Below are 22,500 nucleotides of genomic sequence, written 5' to 3'. Positions count from 1 at the left end.
GCACCTTCGCCGGGGTGGGCACCTCGGCTGGGTTGCGCGCCCTGGTGCGCACCAAGGAGCGCTCCGAAGTGTGCTCCAAGGTGCGGCGTGCACGAAGTCGGAGCCCGGTTTGCCCCGGGTGCGCACCTCGCGTGCACCTTCGGCGGGGTTGCGCGCCCTGGTGGGCACCATGGTGCGCACCAAGGAGCGCTCCGAAGTGTGCTCCAAGGTGCGGCGTGCACGAAGTCGGAGCCCGGTTTGCCCCGGGTGCGCACCTCGCGTGCACCTTCGGCGGGGTTGCGCGCCCTGGTGGGCACCATGGTGCGCACCAAGGAGCGCTCCGAAGTGTGCTCCAAGGTGCGGCGTGCACGAAGTCGGAGCCCGGTTTGCCCCGGGTGCGCACCTCGCGTGCACCTTCGCCGCGGTGGGCACCATGGCGTGCACGAAGTCGGAGCCCGGTTTGCCCCGGGTGCGCACCTCGCGTGCACCTTCGCCGGGGTGGGCACCTCGGCTGGGTTGCGCGCCCTGGTGCGCACCAAGGAGCGCTCCGAAGTGTGCTCCAAGGTGCGGCGTGCACGAAGTCGGAGCCCGGTTTGCCCCGGGTGCGCACCTCGCGTGCACCTTCGCCAGGGTGGGCACCTCGGTGCGCACACCTTCTCAATGTTTTCTTGCCTTTTCTGGAAATTGGTGAAGGCAGCGCATCAAAGGTGCGCACCTCGGTGTGCTCCGAGGTGCGAACCCGAGAGCGCTCCGAGGTGCCCACGAAGTCGAAAGTCGGGTTAATTGCATTGTTTTCCCCGGGTGCGCTCCGAGGTGCGCAACATCGGCGCGCACCAAGGAGGGCTCCGAAGTGTGCTCCAAGGTGCGCACGATGGCGTGCACCTCTGGTGCGCACGATTCGGAGCTCGGTTTGACCGGGGTGCGCACACCTTGGCTGGGTTGCGCACCTTTTGTGCGCTCCAAGGTGCGCACGAAGTCGGAGCTCGGTTTGCCCCGGGTGCGCACCTTCGCCAGGGTGCGCACCTTGATGCGCACGCCTTGGCTGGGCTGCGCACCTTGGTGGGCGCCATGGTGCGCACCTTTCGTGCGCTCCAAGGTGCGCACGAAGTCGGAGCTCGGTTTGCCCCGGGTGCGCACCTTGGTGGGCGCCATGGTGCACTCCGAGGTGCCCAAGATTGGTGCGCACCAAGGAGCGCTCCGAAGTGCGCTCCAAGGTGCGCGCGAAGTCGAAAGTTGGGTTAATTGTCCGGTTTGCCTCGGGTGCGCACCTTGCGTGCACCTTCGCCAGGGTGGGCGCCTTGGTGCGCACACCTTGGCTGGGCTGCGCACACCTTGGCACCCGCGTTTCCTTCATTTTAAATTTTTTTTTTTTACAATCTCTCAAGTGGGAAATTCTATAATCTCAACTTTTTTTGCCTTTTCAGGAAACTTTTGAATGGAGCGCATCATTGGTGCGCTCCGAAGTGTGCTCCAAAGCTCTCTCCAGCTGCGTGCACCTGCCCCGGCCGCGCACCCGGCCCCGCCCAGCTTCGCTCACCTGTCCCGGGCGTCTGGTGCGGAACCTTAGAGTAAGAAACATCACCGTGCACCTTGGCCAACGTGCGCGACTCGACCGAGCGCGCACTGGCCGAGGTGCACACCGATTTCACCTGGGTGCGCGCGCAGCACCTCGAGCGCACCGGGGTGCGCGCACAACGCCCGGGTTGCACCGTGGCCTGTGTGCTCGGGGCGCCTCGGGTGCGCGCTCGGTGTCGCCCCCGCGCGCGCGGTAGTGCGGGCAGCGCACCCCGGCCCGGCCCGGCCCCGACGAGAACGCAAACGGGCAAAAGGTTTATTCAAATAGCATTGCGATGCCCGGCGAAAAACTAAAAAAGGGTGCAACACCGGGACTTCCCGGGAGGTCACCCATCCCAGTACTACTCCGGCCCAAGCGCGCTTAACTGCGGAGTTCTGATGGGATCCGGTGCACTAACGCTGGTATGATCGCACCCGTTATGAGCTTGTCGCAGTGTGTACTTAGCAAACCGCGACCCACGTGCGAATCCACCCCGGCCACCCACCCCCGTCGAGGTGCACACCCTCCCTCGCGAAGTGCGCCCCGTTCGCCAAGTGTGAGCCCTGCCCGGGTGCGCGCACCTTGCTAGGGCGTCGGGTGTGCACCCGGCCCGGCCTACGTGCGTGCACCTGTAGGGGGCGTCGTGTGCGTGCAGTGTCCCGTCTGCAACGCGGTGCCCACACACCACCTCGGGCGCAACGCCCTGCGCTCACATGTGGGCCGAGTGCACCTTGGTGCATGTTCGGGGCGCCTCGGGTGCACGCTCGATCTTGCCCCGGTGCACCAAGGCGCTCGGTTTGCCCCGGGTGCGCACTTGGTGCAAGGTGGGCACCCAAAATAGGGATCAAGCACCAAAACACAAGTTTCGGGATGCAAAATGGGACCCAAGGACCACAAATGCGTTCCAAGACCCATGATGGGTCCACGAGAACAAAAATGTGTTCCGAGACTTAATAAACAAATATTGGGTTTTAGGAGAAGAAACATGCTCTGATGCCCAAAACGAGAATCGACCCCGAAAAGGCCACAGGCCAAAAGTGGGATGCGAGACAAAAAAAAATGGGACCCGAGGACCAAAATTGGGTTCCCAGGTCGAAGACAGGGCAACCGGACAAGAAACGACCTCTAAGGCTCGAAATGAGTCCCGACGACTAAAACTTGACAAGAAGCACCCATCAGGCACCCAACTCGACACCCATGGGATGCCGACCCACCCGGGCTTCCACCTAGCACACCTTGGCACCCACCCACCCTCGCACCCAACCTCGCACCCAACTTAGCACCTTTGAACCCACATTGGCACTCACCCTGACCCTGGCACCTTGGAACCCACATTGGCACTCACCTTGACCCTGGCACCCACCTTTGCACTCACCTTGGGACCCACCCTGGCTCCCACCTCGGCACCCACCCAGACACCCACCTTGGTTCCTTGGCACCCACCTTGGATCCTTGGCACCCACCCCGACACCCACCTTGGCACGCAACTTGGCTACTTGCCACCCACCTTGGCTCCTTGACGCCCACCCCGACAACCACCCCGTGACCTACCCTGGCTAGGGTTGGTGCACACCCACCCTGGTGCCCACCTTGGCACCCACCCTATGACCCACCTTGGCACGCACCTTAGTACCCACCCCGTTACCCACCCTAGGACCCACCCCGTGACCCACCTTGGCCAGGGTGGGTGCCTTGGTGCGCACAACTTGCCTGGGCTGCACACCAGGGCGGGCTCAAGATGGCACCCGCGTTCCGTTTTTTTCACTATCTTTCAAAACGGAAATTTTAAAATCTCATTTTTTTCTTTTTTTTGCCTTTTCTGGAAATTAGTGAAGGCAGCGCATCAAAGGTGCGCAATGCTGGTGCGAACCCGGGAGCGCTCCGATGTGTGCTCCAAGGTGCGGCGTGCACGAAGTCCGAGCCCGGTTTGCCCCGGGTGCGCACCTCGCGTGCACCTTCGCCGGGGTGAGCACCTTGGCTGGGTTGCGCGCCCTGGTGCGTACCAAGGAGCGCTCTGAAGTGTGCTCCAAGGTGCGGCGTGCACGAAGTCGGAGCCCGGTTTGCCCCGGGTGTGCACCTCGGGTGCGCACCTCGCGTGCACCTTCGCTGCGGTGGGCACCTTGGCTGGGTTGCGCGCCTTGGTGGGCACCATGCAGTGCACGAAGTCGGAGCCCGGTTTGCCCCGGGCGCGCACCTCCGCCAGGGTGGGCACCTTGGTGCGCACAACTTGCCTGGGCTGCGCATCAGGAAGGGCTCAAGATGGCACCCGCGTTCCGTTTTTTTCACTATCTTTCAGAACGGAAATTTTAAAATATCGTTTTTTTTTGCCTTTTCTGGAAATTAGTGAAGGCAGCGCATCAAAGGTGCGCAACGCTGGTGCGAACCTGGGAGCGCTCCGATGTGTGCTCCAAGGTGCGGCGTGCACGAAGTCGGAGCCCGGTTTGCCTCGGGTGCGCCCTGGTGGGCACCATGGTGCGCACCAAGGAGCGCTCCGAAGTGTGCTCCAAGGTGCGGCCTGCACGAAGTCGGAGCCCGGTTTGCCCCGGGTGTGCACCTCGGGTGGGCACCTTGGTGCGCATGCCTTGCCTGGGCTGCGCACCAGGGCGGGCTCAAGATGGCACCCGCGTTCCTTTTTTTTCACTATCTTTCAAAACGGAAATTTTAAAATCTCATTTTTTTTTGCCTTTTTCTGGAAATTAGTGAAGGCAGCGCATCAAAGGTGCGCACCTCGCTGCCCACCACGGTGCGCAACGCCGGTGGGCACCCGGGAGTGCTTCGAAGTGTGCTCCAAGGTGCTGCGTGCACGTTGTCGGAGCCCGGTTTGCCCCGGGTGCGCACCTCGCGTGCACCTTCGTCGGGGTGGGCACCTTGGCTTGGTTTGCCCCGGCTGCGCTCCGAAGCGGGGTTATTGGAGCGCCGCCTCTTTTTTTGTCGGAGCGTTTGGTGGGGTTTCTCGCATTGGCTCTTCCGAGGCCCGGTTGCCACCCTGGCGCGCACGAAGTCGGAAGTAGGGTTAATTGCCCGGGTGCGCACCTTTGCCAGGGTGGCACCTTACCTGGGCTGCGCACCAGGGCGGGCTCAAGATGGCACGCGCGTTCCGTTTTTTTCACTATCTTTCAAAACGGAAATTTTAAAATCTCCTTTTTTTTTTGCCTTTTCTGGAAATTAGTGAAGGCAGCGCATCAAAGGTGCGCACCTCGCTGCCCACCTTGGTGTGCTCTGAGGTGCGCACCCGGGAGCGCTACGAAGTGTGCTCCAAGGTGCGGCGTGCACGTTGTCGGAGCCCGGTTTGCCCCGGGTGCGCACCTCGCCTGCACCTTGGCCGGGGTGGGCACCTTGGCTGGGTTTGCCCAGGGTGCGCTCCGAAGCGGGGTTACTGGAGCGCCCCCTCTTTTTTTGTCAGAGAGTTTGGTGGGGTTTCTCGCATTGGCTCTTCCCAGGCCCGGTTGTTGGGTGCGCTCCCACCCTGGCGCGCGCGAAGTTGGAAGTTGGGTTAATTGCCCGGGCGCGCACCTTCGCCAGGGTGGGCACCTTGGTGCGCAAACCTTGGCTGGGCTGCGCACCAGGGCGGGCTCAAGATGGCACCAGCATTCCCTTTTTCTCACTATCTTTCAAAACGGAAATTTTAAAATCTCGTTTTTTTTTTGCCTTTTATGGAAATTAGTGAAGGCATCGCATCAAAGGTGCGCACCTCGCTGCCCACCTTGGTGTGCTCCGAGGTGCCCACCACGGTGCGCAACGCCGGTGCGAACCCGGGAGCGCCCCGATGTGTGCTCCAAGGTGCGGCGTGCACGAAGTCGGACCCCGGTTTGCCCCGGGTGCGCACCTCGCGTGCACCTTGGTGCGCACACCTTGGCTGGGTTGCGCGGCCTGGTGGGCACCATGGTGCGCACCAAGGAGCGCTCCGAAGTGTGCTCCAAGGTGCGGCGTGCACGAAGTCGGAGCCCGGTTTGCCCCGGGTGCGCACCTTCGCCGCGGTGGGCACCATGGCGTGCACGAAGTCGGAGCCCGGTTTGCCCCGGGTGCGCACCTCGCGTGCACCTTCGCCGGGGTGGGCACCTCGGCTGGGTTGCGCGCCCTGGTGCGCACCAAGGAGCGCTCTGAAGTGTGCTCCAAGGTGCGGCGTGCACGAAGTCGGAGCCCGGTTTGCCCCGGGTGTGCACCTCGGGTGCGCACCTCGCGTGCACCTTCGCTGCGGTGGGCACCTTGGCTGGGTTGCGCGCCTTGGTGGGCACCATGCAGTGCACGAAGTCGGAGCCCGGATTGCCCCGGGCGCGCACCTCCGCCAGGGTGGGCACCTTGGTGCGCACAACTTGCCTGGGCTGCGCACCAGGAAGGGCTCAAGATGGCACCCGCGTTCCGTTTTTTTCACTATCTTTCAGAACGGAAATTTTAAAATCTCGTTTTTTTTTGCCTTTTCTGGAAATTAGTGAAGGCAGCGCATCAAAGGTGCGCAACGCTGGTGCGAACCTGGGAGCGCTCCGATGTGTGCTCCAAGGTGCGGCGTGCACGAAGTCGGACCCCGGTTTGCCCCGGGTGCGCACCTCGCGTGCACCTTGGTGCGCACACCTTGGCTGGGTTGCGCGCCCTGGTGGGCACCATGGTGCGCACCAAGGAGCGCTCCGAAGTGTGCTCCAAGGTGCGGCGTGCACGAAGTCGGAGCCCGGTTTGCCCCGGGTGCGCACCTCGCGTGCACCTTCGCCGCGGTGGGCACCATGGCGTGCACGAAGTCGGAGCCCGGTTTGCCCCGGGTGCGCACCTCGCGTGCACCTTCGCCGGGGTGGGCACCTTGGTGTGCAGACCTTGGCTGGGTTGCGCGCCCTGGTGGGCACCATGGTGCGCACCAAGGAGCGCTCCGAAGTGTGCTCCAAGGTGCGGCCTGCACGAAGTCGGAGCCCGGTTTGCCCCGGGTGTGCACCTCGGGTGGGCACCTTGGTGCGCATGCCTTGCCTGGGCTGCGCACCAGGGCGGGCTCAAGATGGCACCCGCGTTCCTTTTTTTTCACTATCTTTCAAAACGGAAATTTTAAAATCTCATTTTTTTTTGCCTTTTTCTGGAAATTAGTGAAGGCAGCGCATCAAAGGTGCGCACCTCGCTGCCCACCACGGTGCGCAACGCCGGTGGGCACCCGGGAGTGCTTCGAAGTGTGCTCCAAGGTGCTGCGTGCACGTTGTCGGAGCCCGGTTTGCCCCGGGTGCGCACCTCGCGTGCACCTTCGTCGGGGTGGGCACCTTGGCTGGGTTTGCCCCGGCTGCGCTCCGAAGCGGGGTTATTGGAGCGCCGCCTCTTTTTTTGTCGGAGCGTTTGGTGGGGTTTCTCGCATTGGCTCTTCCGAGGCCCGGTTGCCACCCTGGCGCGCACGAAGTCGGAAGTAGGGTTAATTGCCCGGGTGCGCACCTTTGCCAGGGTGGGCACCTTACCTGGGCTGCGCACCAGGGCGGGCTCAAGATGGCACGCGCGTTCCGTTTTTTTCACTATCTTTCAAAACGGAAATTTTAAAATCTCCTTTTTTTTTTGCCTTTTCTGGAAATTAGTGAAGGCAGCGCATCAAAGGTGCGCACCTCGCTGCCCACCTTGGTGTGCTCTGAGGTGCGCACCCGGGAGCGCTACGAAGTGTGCTCCAAGGTGCGGCGTGCACGTTGTCGGAGCCCGGTTTGCCCCGGGTGCGCACCTCGCCTGCACCTTGGCCGGGGTGGGCACCTTGGCTGGGTTTGCCCAGGGTGCGCTCCGAAGCGGGGTTACTGGAGCGCCCCCTCTTTTTTTGTCAGAGCGTTTGGTGGGGTTTCTCGCATTGGCTCTTCCCAGGCCCGGTTGTTGGGTGCGCTCCCACCCTGGCGCGCGCGAAGTTGGAAGTTGGATTAATTGCCCGGGCGCGCACCTTCGCCAGGGTGGGCACCTTGGTGCGCACACCTTGGCTGGGCTGCGCACCAGGGCGGGCTCAAGATGGCACCAGCATTCCCTTTTTCTCACTATCTTTCAAAACGGAAATTTTAAAATCTCGTTTTTTTTTTGCCTTTTATGGAAATTAGTGAAGGCATCGCATCAAAGGTGCGCACCTCGCTGCCCACCTTGGTGTGCTCCGAGGTGCCCACCACGGTGCGCAACGCCGGTGCGAACCCGGGAGCGCCCCGATGTGTGCTCCAAGGTGCGGCGTGCACGAAGTCGGACCCCGGTTTGCCCCGGGTGCGCACCTCGCGTGCACCTTGGTGCGCACACCTTGGCTGGGTTGCGCGGCCTGGTGGGCACCATGGTGCGCACCAAGGAGCGCTCCGAAGTGTGCTCCAAGGTGCGGCGTGCACGAAGTCGGAGCCCGGTTTGCCCCGGGTACGCACCTCGCGTGCACCTTCGCCGGGGTGGGCACCTCGGCTGGGTTGCGCGCCCTGGTGCGCACCAAGGAGCGCTCCGAAGTGTGCTCCAAGGTGCGGCGTGCACGAAGTCGGAGCCCGGTTTGCCCCGGGTGCGCACCTTCGCCGCGGTGCGCACCATGGCGTGCACGAAGTCGGAGCCCGGTTTGCCCCGGGTGCGCACCTCGCGTGCACCTTCGGCGGGGTTGCGCGCCCTGGTGGGCACCATGGTGCGCACCAAGGAGCGCTCCGAAGTGTGCTCCAAGGTGCGGCGTGCACGAAGTCGGAGCCCGGTTTGCCCCGGGTGCGCACCTCGCGTGCACCTTCGGCGGGGTTGCGCGCCCTGGTGGGCACCATGGTGCGCACCAAGGAGCGCTCCGAAGTGTGCTCCAAGGTGCGGCGTGCACGAAGTCGGAGCCCGGTTTGCCCCGGGTGCGCACCTCGCGTGCACCTTCGCCTCGGTGGGCACCATGGCGTGCACGAAGTCGGAGCCCGGTTTGCCCCGGGTGCGCACCTCGCGTGCACCTTCGCCGGGGTGGGCACCTCGGCTCGGTTGCGCGCCCTGGTGCGCACCAAGGAGCGCTCCGAAGTGTGCTCCAAGGTGCGGCGTGCACGAAGTCGGAGCCCGGTTTGCCCCGGGTGCGCACCTCGCGTGCACCTTCGCCAGGGTGGGCACCTCGGTGCGCACACCTTCTCAATGTTTTCTTGCCTTTTCTGGAAATTGGTGAAGGCAGCGCATCAAAGGTGCGCACCTCGGTGTGCTCCGAGGTGCGAACCCGAGAGCGCTCCGAGGTGCCCACGAAGTCGAAAGTCGGGTTAATTGCATTGTTTTCCCCGGGTGCGCTCCGAGGTGCGCAACATCGGCGCGCACCAAGGAGGGCTCCGAAGTGTGCTCCAAGGTGCGCACGATGGCGTGCACCTCTGGTGCGCACGATTCGGAGCTCGGTTTGACCGGGGTGCGCACACCTTGGCTGGGTTGCGCACCTTTTGTGCGCTCCAAGGTGCGCACGAAGTCGGAGCTCGGTTTGCCCCGGGTGCGCACCTTCGCCAGGGTGCGCACCTTGATGCGCACGCCTTGGCTGGGCTGCGCACCTTGGTGGGCGCCATGGTGCGCACCTTTCGTGCGCTCCAAGGTGCGCACGAAGTCGGAGCTCGGTTTGCCCCGGGTGCGCACCTTGGTGGGCGCCATGGTGCACTCCGAGGTGCCCAAGATTGGTGCGCACCAAGGAGCGCTCCGAAGTGCGCTCCAAGGTGCGCGCGAAGTCGAAAGTTGGGTTAATTGTCCGGTTTGCCTCGGGTGCGCACCTTGCGTGCACCTTCGCCAGGGTGGGCGCCTTGGTGCGCACACCTTGGCTGGGCTGCGCACACCTTGGCACCCGCGTTTCCTTCATTTTAAATTTTTTTTTTTTACAATCTCTCAAGTGGGAAATTCTATAATCTCAACTTTTTTTGCCTTTTCAGGAAACTTTTGAATGGAGCGCATCATTGGTGCGCTCCGAAGTGTGCTCCAAAGCTCTCTCCAGCTGCGTGCACCTGCCCCGGCCGCGCACCCGGCCCCGCCCAGCTTCGCTCACCTGTCCCGGGCGTCTGGTGCGGAACCTTAGAGTAAGAAACATCACCGTGCACCTTGGCCAACGTGCGCGACTCGACCGAGCGCGCACTGGCCGAGGTGCACACCGATTTCACCTGGGTGCGCGCGCAGCACCTCGGGCGCACCGGGGTGCGCGCACAACGCCCGGGTTGCACCGTGGCCTGTGTGCTCGGGGTGCCTCGGGTGCGCGCTCGGTGTCGCCCCCGCGCGCGCGGTAGTGCGGGCAGCGCACCCCGGCCCGGCCCGGCCCCGACGAGAACGCAAACGGGCAAAAGGTTTATTCAAATAGCATTGCGACGCCCGGCGAAAAACTAAAAAAGGGTGCAACACCGGGACTTCCCGGGAGGTCACCCATCCCAGTACTACTCCGGCCCAAGCGCGCTTAACTGCGGAGTTCTGATGGGATCCGGTGCACTAATGCTGGTATGATCGCACCCGTTATGAGCTTGTCGCAGTGTGTACTTAGCAAACCGCGACCCACGTGCGAATCCACCCCGGCCACCCACCCCCGTCGAGGTGCACACCCTCCCTCGCGAAGTGCGCCCCGTTCGCCAAGTGTGAGCCCTGCCCGGGTGCGCGCACCTTGCTAGGGCGTCGGGTGTGCACCCGGCCCGGCCTACGTGCGTGCACCTGGAGGGGGCGTCGTGTGCGTGCAGTGTCCCGTCTGCAACGCGGTGCCCACACACCACCTCGGGCGCAACGACCTGCGCTCACATGTGGGCCGAGTGCACCTTGGTGCATGTTCGGGGCGCCTCGGGTGCACGCTCGATCTTGCCCCGGTGCACCAAGGCGCTCGGTTTGCCCCGGGTGCGCACTTGGTGCAAGGTGGGCACCCAAAATAGGGATCAAGCACCAAAACACAAGTTTCGGGATGCAAAATGGGACCCAAGGACCACAAATGCGTTCCAAGACCCATGATGGGTCCACGAGAACAAAAATGTGTTCCGAGACTTAATAAACAAATATTGGGTTTTAGGAGAAGAAACATGCTCTGATGCCCAAAACGAGAATCGACCCCGAAAAGGCCACAGGCCAAAAGTGGGATGCGAGACAAAAAAAAATGGGACCCGAGGACCAAAATTGGGTTCCCAGGTCGAAGACAGGGCAACCGGACAAGAAACGACCTCTAAGGCTCGAAATGAGTCCCGACGACTAAAACTTGACAAGAAGCACCCATCAGGCACCCAACTCGACACCCATGGGATGCCGACCCACCCGGGCTTCCACCTAGCACACCTTGGCACCCACCCACCCTCGCACCCAACCTCGCACCCAACTTAGCACCTTTGAACCCACATTGGCACTCACCCTGACCCTGGCACCTTGGAACCCACATTGGCACTCACCTTGACCCTGGCACCCACCTTTGCACTCACCTTGGGACCCACCCTGGCTCCCACCTCGGCACCCACCCAGACACCCACCTTGGTTCCTTGGCACCCACCTTGGATCCTTGGCACCCACCCCGACACCCACCTTGGCACGCAACTTGGCTACTTGCCACCCACCTTGGCTCCTTGACGCCCACCCCGACAACCACCCCGTGACCTACCCTGGCTAGGGTTGGTGCACACCCACCCTGGTGCCCACCTTGGCACCCACCCTATGACCCACCTTGGCACGCACCTTAGTACCCACCCCGTTACCCACCCTAGGACCCACCCCGTGACCCACCTTGGCCAGGGTGGGTGCACCCACCCTGGTGCCCACCTTGGCACCCACCCATCCTAGCACCCAGCCTGTGACCGGGCTTGGAACCCAACCTTGCACCCGCACCCGTCTTGGCCAGTGTGGGTGCGCACCCATCCTGGCACCCACGTTGTGACACACCCTTTAACCCACGCACCCTAGCACCCACGTTGGCACCCACCTTGGAACCCAACCTAGCAACTTGGCACCCACCCCGTGACCCACCTTGGCATCCACCATAGCAGTCGCCGACTTGGCACCCACCTCGGCACCCACCTTGACACTTGTGGACCCACCTTGCCACTCACCCTAGCATCGACCCATCCTAGCACCCACCCTGGCACCTTTGCACCCTAGCACTCACCCATCCTAGCACCTAACCTGTGACCCACCTTGACACTCACCCTCGCACCCACCTTGGAACCCAACCTAGCACCCACCCACCCTGACACCAACCCTAGCACCTACCCACCCTTGCACCCACCCTGTGACCCATCTTGGCACCCACCCATCCTACCACTCAACCTATCACCCACCTTCTCACCCACCTTGGCATCCACCTTAGCACCCACCCACACTGGCACCTTGGCACCCACCTCGGGCAAGGTGGGTGCACACCCACCCTGGCACCCAATTTAGAACCCACCGAGCATGTTACCCACCTTGGCACCCACATTGCAGCCCACCCTAGTACCCACCCTATGACCCACATTGGCATCCACACCCTAGCACCCAGGCACCTCGACACCCGCCTTGACACCCACCCTAGCACTGAACCTGTGACCCACCTTGGAACTCACCCTAGAACCCACCCACCCTGTGAACCACCTTGGCATCCACCTTAGCACCCACCCACCTTGGCACCCACTCTAGCACTCACCCATCCTAACACCCAACTTGTTACCCACCTTGGCACCCGCCCTCGCGTCCACCTTGAAACCCACCCTAGCACCCACCCACGCAGGAGCCCACCTTGGCACCCAACCTAACACCCACGCATCCTGGCACCCAACTTGTGACCCACCTTGGAACCCACCCTAGTACCCACCTTTGAACCCACTATATCACCAACCCACCTTGGCACCCACCCTATGACCCTCTTTGGAATCCACCCTAGCACGCACCCACCCTGGCACCCACCATGGAGCGCACCCTAGCACCCACCCACCTCGGCACGCACCTCAACACCCACCTTGGTGTGCGCACTGCGCCAACCTCTCAAAGACCCTATGTGGTGCGCTCCAAAGTGTACACCTTTGGTGCGCTCCAAGGTGCGCACCTTTGGTGCACACCGAGGTGCACACCAAAGTGTGCACCGAGGTGAGCACCAAAGTGCACTCCAGGGTGCACACCAAGGCGTGCACCTTTGGTGCGGTCAATGCAAACGAATTCGGAAGTTGGGGTCGATGTCCTAATCGCTGCTGCAGACTACACGTATGAGAATCGGACAAATAGCTTTATATAGGGGAGGTGTTGCGTTTGATGGGTCGACTCCCCTGGTTGTGTGCACTGCACCAACTTCAAAGACCCTGTCTTGTTTAAGAAGTCAAAAGTTGGGGTGGATGTCCTAATCATTGCTGCAGTCTACGCATGTATGAGAATCAGACAAATAGCTTATATAGGGGAGGTGTTGCATTCGGTGGGTTGACTCCCCTGGTTGTGCGCACTGCGCCAACCTCAAAGACCCCGCATAGCAGAAGAAGTCGGAAGTCGGATTTTGGTGAGCACCAAGGCGTGCACCTTTGGTGCGGTCAACGCAGACGAATTCAGAAGTTGGGGTGGATGTCCTAATCGTTGTTGCAGGCTACACATGTATGAGAATCAGACAAATAGCTTATATAGGGGAGGTGTTGGGTTTGATGGGTCAACTCCCTTGGTTGTGCGCATTACGCCAACCTCAAAGACCTTGTTTTCGTTAAGAAGTCAAAAGTTGGGGTCAATGTCCTAATGGCTCCTGCAGGCTACACATGTATGAGAATCGGACAAATAGCTTATATAGGGGAGGTGTTGGGTTTGATGGGTCGACTCCCCTGGTTGTGCGCATTACGTCAACCTCAAAGACCTTGTTTTCGTTAAGAAGTCAAAAGTTGGGGTCGATGTCCTAATTGCTCCTGTAGACTACACATGTATGAGAATCAGACAAATAGCTTATATAGGGGAGGTGTTGGGTTTGATGGGTTGACTCCCCTAGTTGTTCGCATTACACCAACCTCAAAGACCTTGTTTTCGTTTAGAAGCCGAAAGTTGGGGTCGATGTCCTAATTGCTCCTGCAGGCTACGCATGTATGAGAATCAGACAAATAGCTTATATAGGGGAGGTGTTGGGTTTGATGGGTCGACTCCCCTGGTTGTGCGCATTGCGCCAACCTCAAAGACCCTGCATTGCGGATGAAGTCGAAAGTCAGAGTTTGGTGTGCTACAAGGTGTGGTCGAAGGTGCTCACCTAGGTGTGCACCTTTGGAGCACAGGAAAAGTGCCCTCCAAAAGTGCGCACCTTTGGAGTGCACAAAAGTGCCCTCCAAAAGTGCGCACCTTTGGAGCGCAGAAAAGTGCCCTCCAAAAAGTGCCCTCCAAAAGTGCGCACCTTTGGAGCGCAGAAAAGTGCCCTCCAAAAAGTGCCCTCCAAAAGTGCGCACCTTTGGAGCGCAGAAAAGTGCCCTCCAAAAAGTGCCCTCCAAAAGTGCGCACCTTTGGAGCGCAGAAAAGTGCCCTCCAAAAAGTGCCCTCCAAAAGTGCGCACCTTTGGAGCGCAGAAAAGTGCCCTCCAAAAAGTGCCCTCCAAAAGTGCGCACCTTTGGAGCGCAGAAAAGTGCCCTCCAAAAAGTGCCCTCCAAAAGTGCGCACCTTTGGAGCGCAGAAAAGTGCCCTCCAAAAAGTGCCCTCCAAAAGTGCGCACCTTTGGAGCGCAGAAAAGTGCCCTCCAAAAAGTGCCCTCCAAAAGTGCGCACCTTTGGAGCGCAGAAAAGTGCCCTCCAAAAAGTGCCCTCCAAAAGTGCGCACCTTTGGAGCGCAGAAAAGTGCCCTCCAAAAAGTGCCCTCCAAAAGTGCGCACCTTTGGAGCGCAGAAAAGTGCCCTCCAAAAGTGCGCACTTTTGGTGCGCACCAAGGCGCTGGTTCGGTCGTTGCAGGCGAGTTCGGAAGTTGGGGTCGATGTCCTGAGCGGAGGTGCAAACTACACAGGTGTCGGAATCGGACAAATAGCTTATATAGGGGAGGTGTATGCTTCGATGGGTCGACTCCCCAGGTTGAGCGCACCGCGCCAACCTCAAAGACCCTACGGTATGGATGAAGTCGGAAGTTGGGTCCGATGACCGATTCGATTAGTAGGTATGCTCATGAGGTCGGAATTTGGGTCCGATGACCTGCCATGTGCAGGAAGGCGAATGTTGACACTGTGCGTTGCAAGGTGCACACCAAGGCGCTGGTGCGGTCTTTTTAGTCGAGTTCGGAAGTTGGGGTCGATGTCCTGATCGGAGGTGCAAGCTACACAGGTGTGGGAATCGGACAAATAGCTTATATAGGGGAGGTGTATGCTTCGTTGGGTCGACTCCCCGGGTTGAGCGCACCGCGCCAACCTCAAAGACCCTACGGTATGGATGAAGTCGGAAGTTGGGTCCGATGACCGATTCGATATGTAGGCATACTCGCGAGGTCGGAATTTGGGTCCGATGACCTGCCACGTGCAGGAAGGCGAATGTTGGCACTGTGCGTTGCAAGGTGCGCACCAAGGCGCTGGTTCGGTCGTTGGAGGCGAGTTCGGAAGTTGGGGTCGATGTCTTGATCGGAGGTGCAAACTACACAGGTGTGGGAATCGGACAAATAGCTTATATAGGGGAGGTGTATGCTTCGTTGGGTCGACTCCCCGGGTTGAGCGCACCGCGCCAACCTCAAAGACCCTACGGTATGGATGAAGTCGGAAGTTGGGTCCGATGACCGATTCGATATGTAGGCATACTCGCGAGGTCGGAATTTGGGTCCGATGACCTGCCATGTGCAGGAAGGCGAATGTTGGGACTGTGCGTCGCAAGGTGCGCACCAAGGCGCTGGTGCCGTCGTTGCAGTCGAGTTCGGAAGTTGGGGTCGATGTCCTGGTCAGAGGTGCAAACTACACAGGTGTGGGAATCGGACAAATAGCTTATATAGGGGAGGTGTATGCTTCGATGGGTCGACTCCCTGGGTTGAGCGCACCGCGCCAACCTCAAAGACCCTACAGTATGGATGAAGTCGGAAGTTGGGTCCGATGACCGATTCGATACGTAGGCATATTGGCGAGGTCTGAATTTGTGTCCGATGACCTGCCATGCGCAGGAAGGCGGAATTTGGGTCCGATGACCGAGTTGATGGCGTGCCATGCGCAGAAAGGCGGAATTTGGGTCCGATGACCGAGTTGATGTTGATGGCCCGCCATGCACAGGAAGGCGGAATTTGGGTCCGATGACCGATTTGAAGGCGTGCCATACGCAAAAAGGCGGAGTTTGGGTCCGATGACCGAGTTGATATTGATGGCCCGCCATGCGCAGGAAGGCGGAATTTGGGTCCGATGACCTGACATACGCATGGAGTCCGACTCGGGGGCCGATGTTCGATTCGATGACTTGCATTGTGGGTAAAGTCGGAAGTTGTGGTCTTTGACCCGATTCGATGACCAGACTTCGGCTGCTTGAGAATCGGACAAATAACTTATATAGGGGAGGTAGTGTTCTCGAGCATCCTCCCCCCGTGCCCGTTTATGTCGATTGATGCTGGTGCTCGACTGGTTGGAGCGCTCGGATGCAAAAATCTTGCACCAGGATTTATCGATTGTGATGGACACGGCAAGTCTCCTGATTGCTATGCAGGAGCTCATCGTGAATCTCTATGCGGCCTTGGTATGGACTCGACCTGCGGAATGGTTCGGCAATGGTAGTCGCTCCAACACGTCCTTGCAATGGCCACAGAGGTGATTCGACTAGAGCTCCAGTCTAGCTTTTGGGTTGCTTGGCGGACTGGTATAGCCGCGATCGAGTTCCGGCCATGAACGTTTTAGATAGCTCTTGGGCTTTCTGGGACGGAAGTCGGAAGTTTGGGCTGTTGTCCGATTTGATGACCATTCTTCGGATGTGTGAGAATCGGACAAATAACTTATATAGGGGACTGTGTTGTCTCACGCAGCCCCCTCCGTGCCCCTCTATCTCGACCGATGTTGGTGCTTGAAAGGGTTGGGATCGCTCGGATTTATAAACGTGCACCACCATTTGTCGAGTGTGAGGGACGCGGCAGGTCTCCTAAATGCTATGCGGGCGCTCTCTGAGAATCTCTATCCGGCCTCGACACAGACTAGTCTTGCTGAATGGTTTGGCACTGGTAGTCGATCCAACACGTCGTTGTTGTGGCCGCCTAGGCGATTCGATTCGAGCCCCCGTCTAGCTTTTGGGTTGCTTGGCGGATTTTGCCCTATCCGCAAGTGAGCTCGGTCCCTAAACGTTCGAGAAACCCGATTGCTATGCGCCGACTCTCTTTCTTGCGAGCCTCCATCTAGCTTTTGGGTCTCTACGGAACGGAAGTCGGAATCTGGGACCGTTGTTTGATTCGACGAGGCAGACTACGGTTGTGCGAGAATCGGACAAATAACTTATATAGGGGAGGTGTTGACTGGAGCATTCTCCCCCGTGCCCCTCTAACTCGACCAATGCTGGCGCTCGAACGGTGGTAGCGCTCGGATTTTCATTGAGCGCCAGCATTGGTCGATTTAGAGGGGCATGCGAGATTCCCGAATGCTATGCGAGGGCTCTAACGGAAATGTCTATTGGTTTCGGTATGGATGCAATTGCGAGTGGTTCGGCAAAGGTAGTCGTTCCGATGCGTCCATGTCGTGGCCAAATCGATAATTCGATTTGAGCCCTCGTATAGCATTTGGGTCTCTCGATGTGATTCCGCATTCCAGTCCCTTTGGGCACTGCTTGAGCCGCATCCCAGGGGGTTCCCTTCCCAATAATCTGCCTCGCAACCCGATTGCTATGCGGTGAGGCTCCTCGGCCGCCTCGGAACTATCTGTGTATCAGACGCATCGCGGGATAAGGGGTTGGCAACGGTAGTCGCCCCAAGCGCGTCCGATGCTTGGACCATTCCGAGGCGGCCCTGAAGCCTCTTCCGTCTAGCCGTTGGGTCCTTCTCGCCGCATCCCTCGCCTCGCACCCCGATTGCTATGCGGTGAGGCTCCTCGGCCGCCTCGGAACTATCTGTGTATCGGACGCGTCGCGGGATAAGGGGTTGTCACTGGTAGTCGCCCCAAGCGCGTCCGATGCTTGGACCATTCCGAGGCGGCCCTGAAGCCTCTTCCGTCTAGCCGTTGGGTCCTTCTCGCCGCATCCCTCGCCTCGCACCCCGATTGCTATGCGGTGAGGCTCCTCGGCCGCCTCGGAACTATCTGTGTATCGGACGCGTCGCGGGATAAGGGGTTGTCATTGGTAGTCGCCCCAAGCGCGTCCGATGCTTGGACCATTCCGAGGCGGCCCTGAAGCCTCTTCCGTCTAGCCGTTGGGTCCTTCTCGCCGCATCCCTCGCCTCGCACCCCGATTGCTATGCGGTGAGGCTCCTCGGCCGCCTCGGAACTATCTGTGTATCGGACGCGTCGCGGGATAAGGGGTTGTCACTGGTAGTCGCCCCAAGCGCGTCCGATGCTTGGACCATTCCGAGGCGGCCCTGAAGCCTCTTCCGTCTAGCCGTTGGGTCCTTCTCGCCGCATCCCTCGCCTCGCACCCCGATTGCTATGCGGTGAGGCTCCTCGGCCGCCTCGGAACTATCTGTGTATCGGACGCGTCGCGGGATAAGGGGTTGTCACTGGTAGTCGCCCCAAGCGCGTTCGATGCTTGGACCATTCCGAGGCGGCCCTGAAGCCTCTTCCGTCTAGCCGTTGGGTCCTTCTCGCCGCATCCCTCGCCTCGCACCCCGATTGCTATGCGGTGAGGCTCCTCGGCCGCCTTGGAACTATCTGTGTATCGGACGCGTCGCGGGATAAGGGGTTGTCACTGGTAGTCGCCCCAAGCGCGTCCGATGCTTGGACCATTCCGAGGCGGACCCGAAGCCTCTTCCGTCTAGCCGTTGGGTCCTTCTCGCCGCATCCTTCGCCTCGCACCCCGATTGCTATGCGGTGAGGCTCCTCGGCCGCCTCGGAACTATCTGTGTATCGGACGCGTCGCGGGATAAGGGGTTGTCACTGGTAGTCGCCCCAAGCGCGTCCGATGCTTGGACCATTCCGAGGCGGACCCGAAGCCTCTTCCGTCTAGCCGTTGGGTCCTTCTCGCCGCATCCCTCGCCTCGCACCCCGATTGCTATGCGGTGAGGCTCCTCGGCCGCCTTGGAACTATCTGTGTATCGGACGCGTCGCGGGATAAGGGGTTGTCACTGGTAGTCGCCCCAAGCGCGTCCGATGCTTGGACCATTCCGAGGCGGACCCGAAGCCTCTTCCGTCTAGCCGTTGGGTCCTTCTCGCCGCATCCCTCGCCTCGCACCCCGATTGCTATGCGGTGAGGCTCCTCGGCCGCCTTGGAACTATCTGTGTATCGGACGCGTCGCGGGATAAGGGGTTGTCACTGGTAGTCGCCCCAAGCGCGTCCGATGCTTGGACCATTCCGAGGCGGACCCGAAGCCTCTTCCGTCTAGCCGTTGGGTCCTTCTCGCCGCATCCCTCGCCTCGCACCCCGATTGCTATGCGGTGAGGCTCCTCGGCCGCCTTGGAACTATCTGTGTATCGGACGCGTCGCGGGATAAGGGGTTGTCACTGGTAGTCGCCCCAAGCGCGTCCGATGCTTGGACCATTCCGAGGCGGCCCCGAAGCCTCTTTCGTCTAGCCGTTGGGTCCTTCTCGCCGCATCCCTCGCCTCGCACCCCGATTGCTATGCGGTGAGGCTCCTCGGCCGCCTTGGAACTATCTGTGTATCGGACGCGTCGCGGGATAAGGGGTTGTCACTGGTAGTCGCCCCAAGCGCGTCCGATGCTTGGACCATTCCGAGGCGGCCCCGAAGCCTCTTCCGTGTAGCCGTTGGGTCCTTCTCGCCGCATCCCTCGCCTCGCACCCCGATTGCTATGCGGTGAGGCTCCTCGGCCGCCTTGGAACTATCTGTGTATCGGACGCGTCGCGGGATAAGGGGTTGTCACTGGTAGTCGCCCCAAGCGCGTCCGATGCTTGGACCATTCCGAGGCGGACCTGAAGCCTCTTCCCTCTAGCCGTTGGGGCTTTCTCGCCGCATCCCTCGCCTCGCACCCTGATTGCTATGCTGTGAGGCTCCTCGGCCGCCTTGGAACTATCTGTGTATCGGACGCATCGCGGGATAAGGGGTTGGCAGTGGTAGTCGCCCCAAGCGCATCCGATGCTTGGACCATTCCGAGGCGGCCCTGCAGCCTCTTCCGTCTAGCCGTTGGGGCCATCTCGCCGCATCCCCCACCTCGCACCACGATTGCTATGCGGTGAGGCTCCTTGGCCGCCTCGGAACTATCTGTGTATCGGACGCATCGCGGGATAAGGGGTTGTCACTGGTAGTCGCCCCAAGCGCGTCCGATGCTTGGACTATTCCGAGGCGGCCCTGCAGCCTCTTCCGTCTAGCCGTTGGGGCCATCTCGCTGCATCCCCCACCTCCTCGGCCGCCTCGGAACTATCTGTGTATCGGACGCATCGCAGGATAAGGGGTTGGCAGTGGTAGTCGCCCCAAGCGCGTCCGATGCTTGGACTATTCCGAGGCAGCCCTGCAGCCTCTTCCGTCTAGCCTTTGGGGCCATCTCGCCGCATCCCTCGCCTCGCACCCCGATTGCTATGCGGTGAGGCTCCTCGGCCGCCTGGGAACTATCTTCGTATCGGACGCATCGCGGGATAAGGGGTTGTCACTGGTAGTCGCCCCAAGCGCGTCCGATGCTTGGACTATTCCGAGGCGGCCCTGTGGCCTCTTCCGTCTAGCCGTTGGGGCCATCTCGCCGCATCCCCCACCTCGCACCCCGATTGCTATGCGGTGAGGCTCTTCGGCCGCCTTGGAACTATCTTCGTATCGGACGCATCGCGGGATAAGGGGTTGTCACTGGTAGTGGCCCCAAGCGCGTCCGATGCTTGGACTATTCCGAGGCGGCCCTGCAGCCTCTTCCGTCTAGCCGTTGGGGCCATCTCGCCGCATCCCCCACCTCGCACCCCGATTGCTATGCGGTGAGGCTCCTCGGCCGCCTTGGAACTATCTTCGTATCGGACGCATCGCGGGATAAGGGGTTGTCACTGGTAGTCGCCCCAAGCGCGTCCGATGCTTGGACTATTCCGACGCGGCCCTGTGGCCTCTTCCGTCTAGCCGTTGGGGCCATCTCGCCGCATCCCCCACCTCGCACCCCGATTGCTATGCGGTGAGGCTCCTCGGCCGCCTTGGAACCATCTTCGTATCGGACGCATCGCGGGATAGGGGGCTGTCACTGGTAGTCGCCCCAAGCGTGTCCGATGCTTGGACCATTCCTAGGCGGCCCTGAAGCCTCTTCCGTCTAGCCGTTGGGGCCTTCCCGCCCCATCCCTCGCCTCGCACCCCCGATTGCTATGCGGTGAGGCTCCTCGGCCGCCTTGGAACCATCTGTGTATCGGACGCATCGCGGGATAAGGGGTTGGCACTGGCAGTCGCCCCAAGCGCGTCCGATGCTTGGACCATTCCGAGGTGGCCCTGAAGCCTCTTCCGTCTAGCCGTTGGGGCCTTCCCGCCCCATCCCTCGCCTCGCACCCCGATTGATATGCGGTGAGGCTCCTCGGCCGCCTTGGAACTATCTGTGTATCGGACGCATCGCGGGATAAGGGGTTGGCACTGGTAGTCGTCCCAATCGCATCCGATGCTTGGACCATTCCGAGGCGGCCCTGCAGCCTCTTCCGTTTAGCCGTCGGGGCCTTCCCGCCGCATCCCTCGCCTCGCATCCCGATTCCTATGCGGTGAGTCTTCTCGGCCGCCGCGGAACTATACCTGTTATTGCTACTGCATCCTTCGGCTGGTAACCTCCTCTGCCGCCTTGGAACGTTCTCTTTGTCGGACGCGTCGCGGGATAAGGGGTTGGCACTGGTAGTCGCCCCAAGCGCGCCCGATGCATAGACCGCTCCGAGTCGACCTTGCTTTCAGCCTCTCACATGCATAGACCTCTCTGAGTCGACCCTGCAGCCTCTCACGTTTAGCCTTTGGAATCTCGCCTCACAACATGATTGCTATCCTTGATGCATCCCTTGCCTCGAGCCCTGATTGCTTTCTTGGCTGCATCCCTCCTCTCCTCACAGCCCGGTTGTCATCACTGCTTCATCCGTCGCTTCATGCATTCTGGCTGCTGGGCCCTTCCCACCGCACACCTCGATTGCTATCTCTTCTGCATCACACACCCCGATTGCTATCTCTGCTACATCCCTCGGCTCTCACTTCTGCATCCTTCGCCTCACACCTCGATTGCTATCAATGCTGCATCCGTAACCTCACACCCCGATTGCTATGCGGGGAGGCTCCTTGGCCGCCTTGGAAATTTCTGTGTGTCGGACGCACCGCGGGATAAGGGGTTGGCACTGGTAGTCGCCCCAAGTGCGCCCGATTCTTAGACCGCTTCGAGGTGACCTCGTAGCCTCTTTCGTCCAGGCTTCCTGCCTTCAACGCCCTTTTTACACCTCGATTGCTATGCGCGGGCTCGTTGGCGTCTATCACCTCTCTGCGAAGAGTGGCACGATGATTGTTGGGGTAAATCGTAGCAGTCCGATCTCTGGCCTTGGGCCATTGTGAGGGCTGATCGATTTCCTGTGCGCATCTCGTGTTCGCCCAGTAACAGACTCGACGACTTGTAATCGGTCTTGTTCCCGATTGTTCCTGGAGGTAGTCTTCGGAACTCTTGGATTTGACCTGTCACTCGAACTGTCCTCTTCCGAGGATGCTTGTGTGTGTGTGCTTGTGCCATTTCCTTGGCGGTATTAACGAGATATTAAAGAGCGGAGTGAGCGCCTCGCCCAGCTATGTTTGGGGCTCTCACTCCCTTACCCGGTGTGCGACCGCTTTGCACGTAGGTTGCGGAGCATCGCGACTCTTTCGATGTTTGGCGGTTGTCTTCCGGTGATGCGTTGGTCCCGAAGTGCACGTTACTAGCATTTCTGCCATTGTTCTCGATCTTTGGCACGTTCCTTCGTTGCAATTGGATATATATCTCCGTTTATACGCGCAGGCTTCTCCCGCCTATTCAGCGCTGTCCCACTCTCAGCACTCTCGTGGTCTCCTTGGCTTCTCTCTCCCGTGAGCGAGCTCTCTTCTCGAGTCTTTTCCATGTCCCATGGAGGTTGCCTTGCGAAATTCGGGCACACAAACGTGACCGGATAAGAGCGGAATTGC

At 60.5% G+C, this 22,500-nt stretch overlaps 2 non-coding genes across 2 annotated transcripts; both read right to left on the bottom strand.

The window, feature by feature from the left end:
- Window positions 1-1,851: 1,851 nt before the first annotated feature.
- LOC131867594 (5S ribosomal RNA) lies at window positions 1,852-1,970 on the bottom strand. Its single transcript, XR_009366146.1, has one exon. It is a non-coding gene; the product is annotated as a 5S ribosomal RNA (ribosomal RNA).
- A 7,817-nt stretch (window positions 1,971-9,787) lies between these two features.
- LOC131867581 (5S ribosomal RNA) lies at window positions 9,788-9,906 on the bottom strand. The gene has a single exon (XR_009366133.1). It is a non-coding gene; the product is annotated as a 5S ribosomal RNA (ribosomal RNA).
- Between the last annotated feature and the right edge of the window lie 12,594 nt (window positions 9,907-22,500).

The sequence above is a fragment of the Cryptomeria japonica genome, unplaced genomic scaffold (genome assembly GCF_030272615.1).
Source record: "Cryptomeria japonica unplaced genomic scaffold, Sugi_1.0 HiC_scaffold_175, whole genome shotgun sequence".
Taxonomy (NCBI): domain Eukaryota; kingdom Viridiplantae; phylum Streptophyta; class Pinopsida; order Cupressales; family Cupressaceae; genus Cryptomeria; species Cryptomeria japonica.
This window is presented reverse-complemented; position numbering and strand designations above follow the sequence as displayed.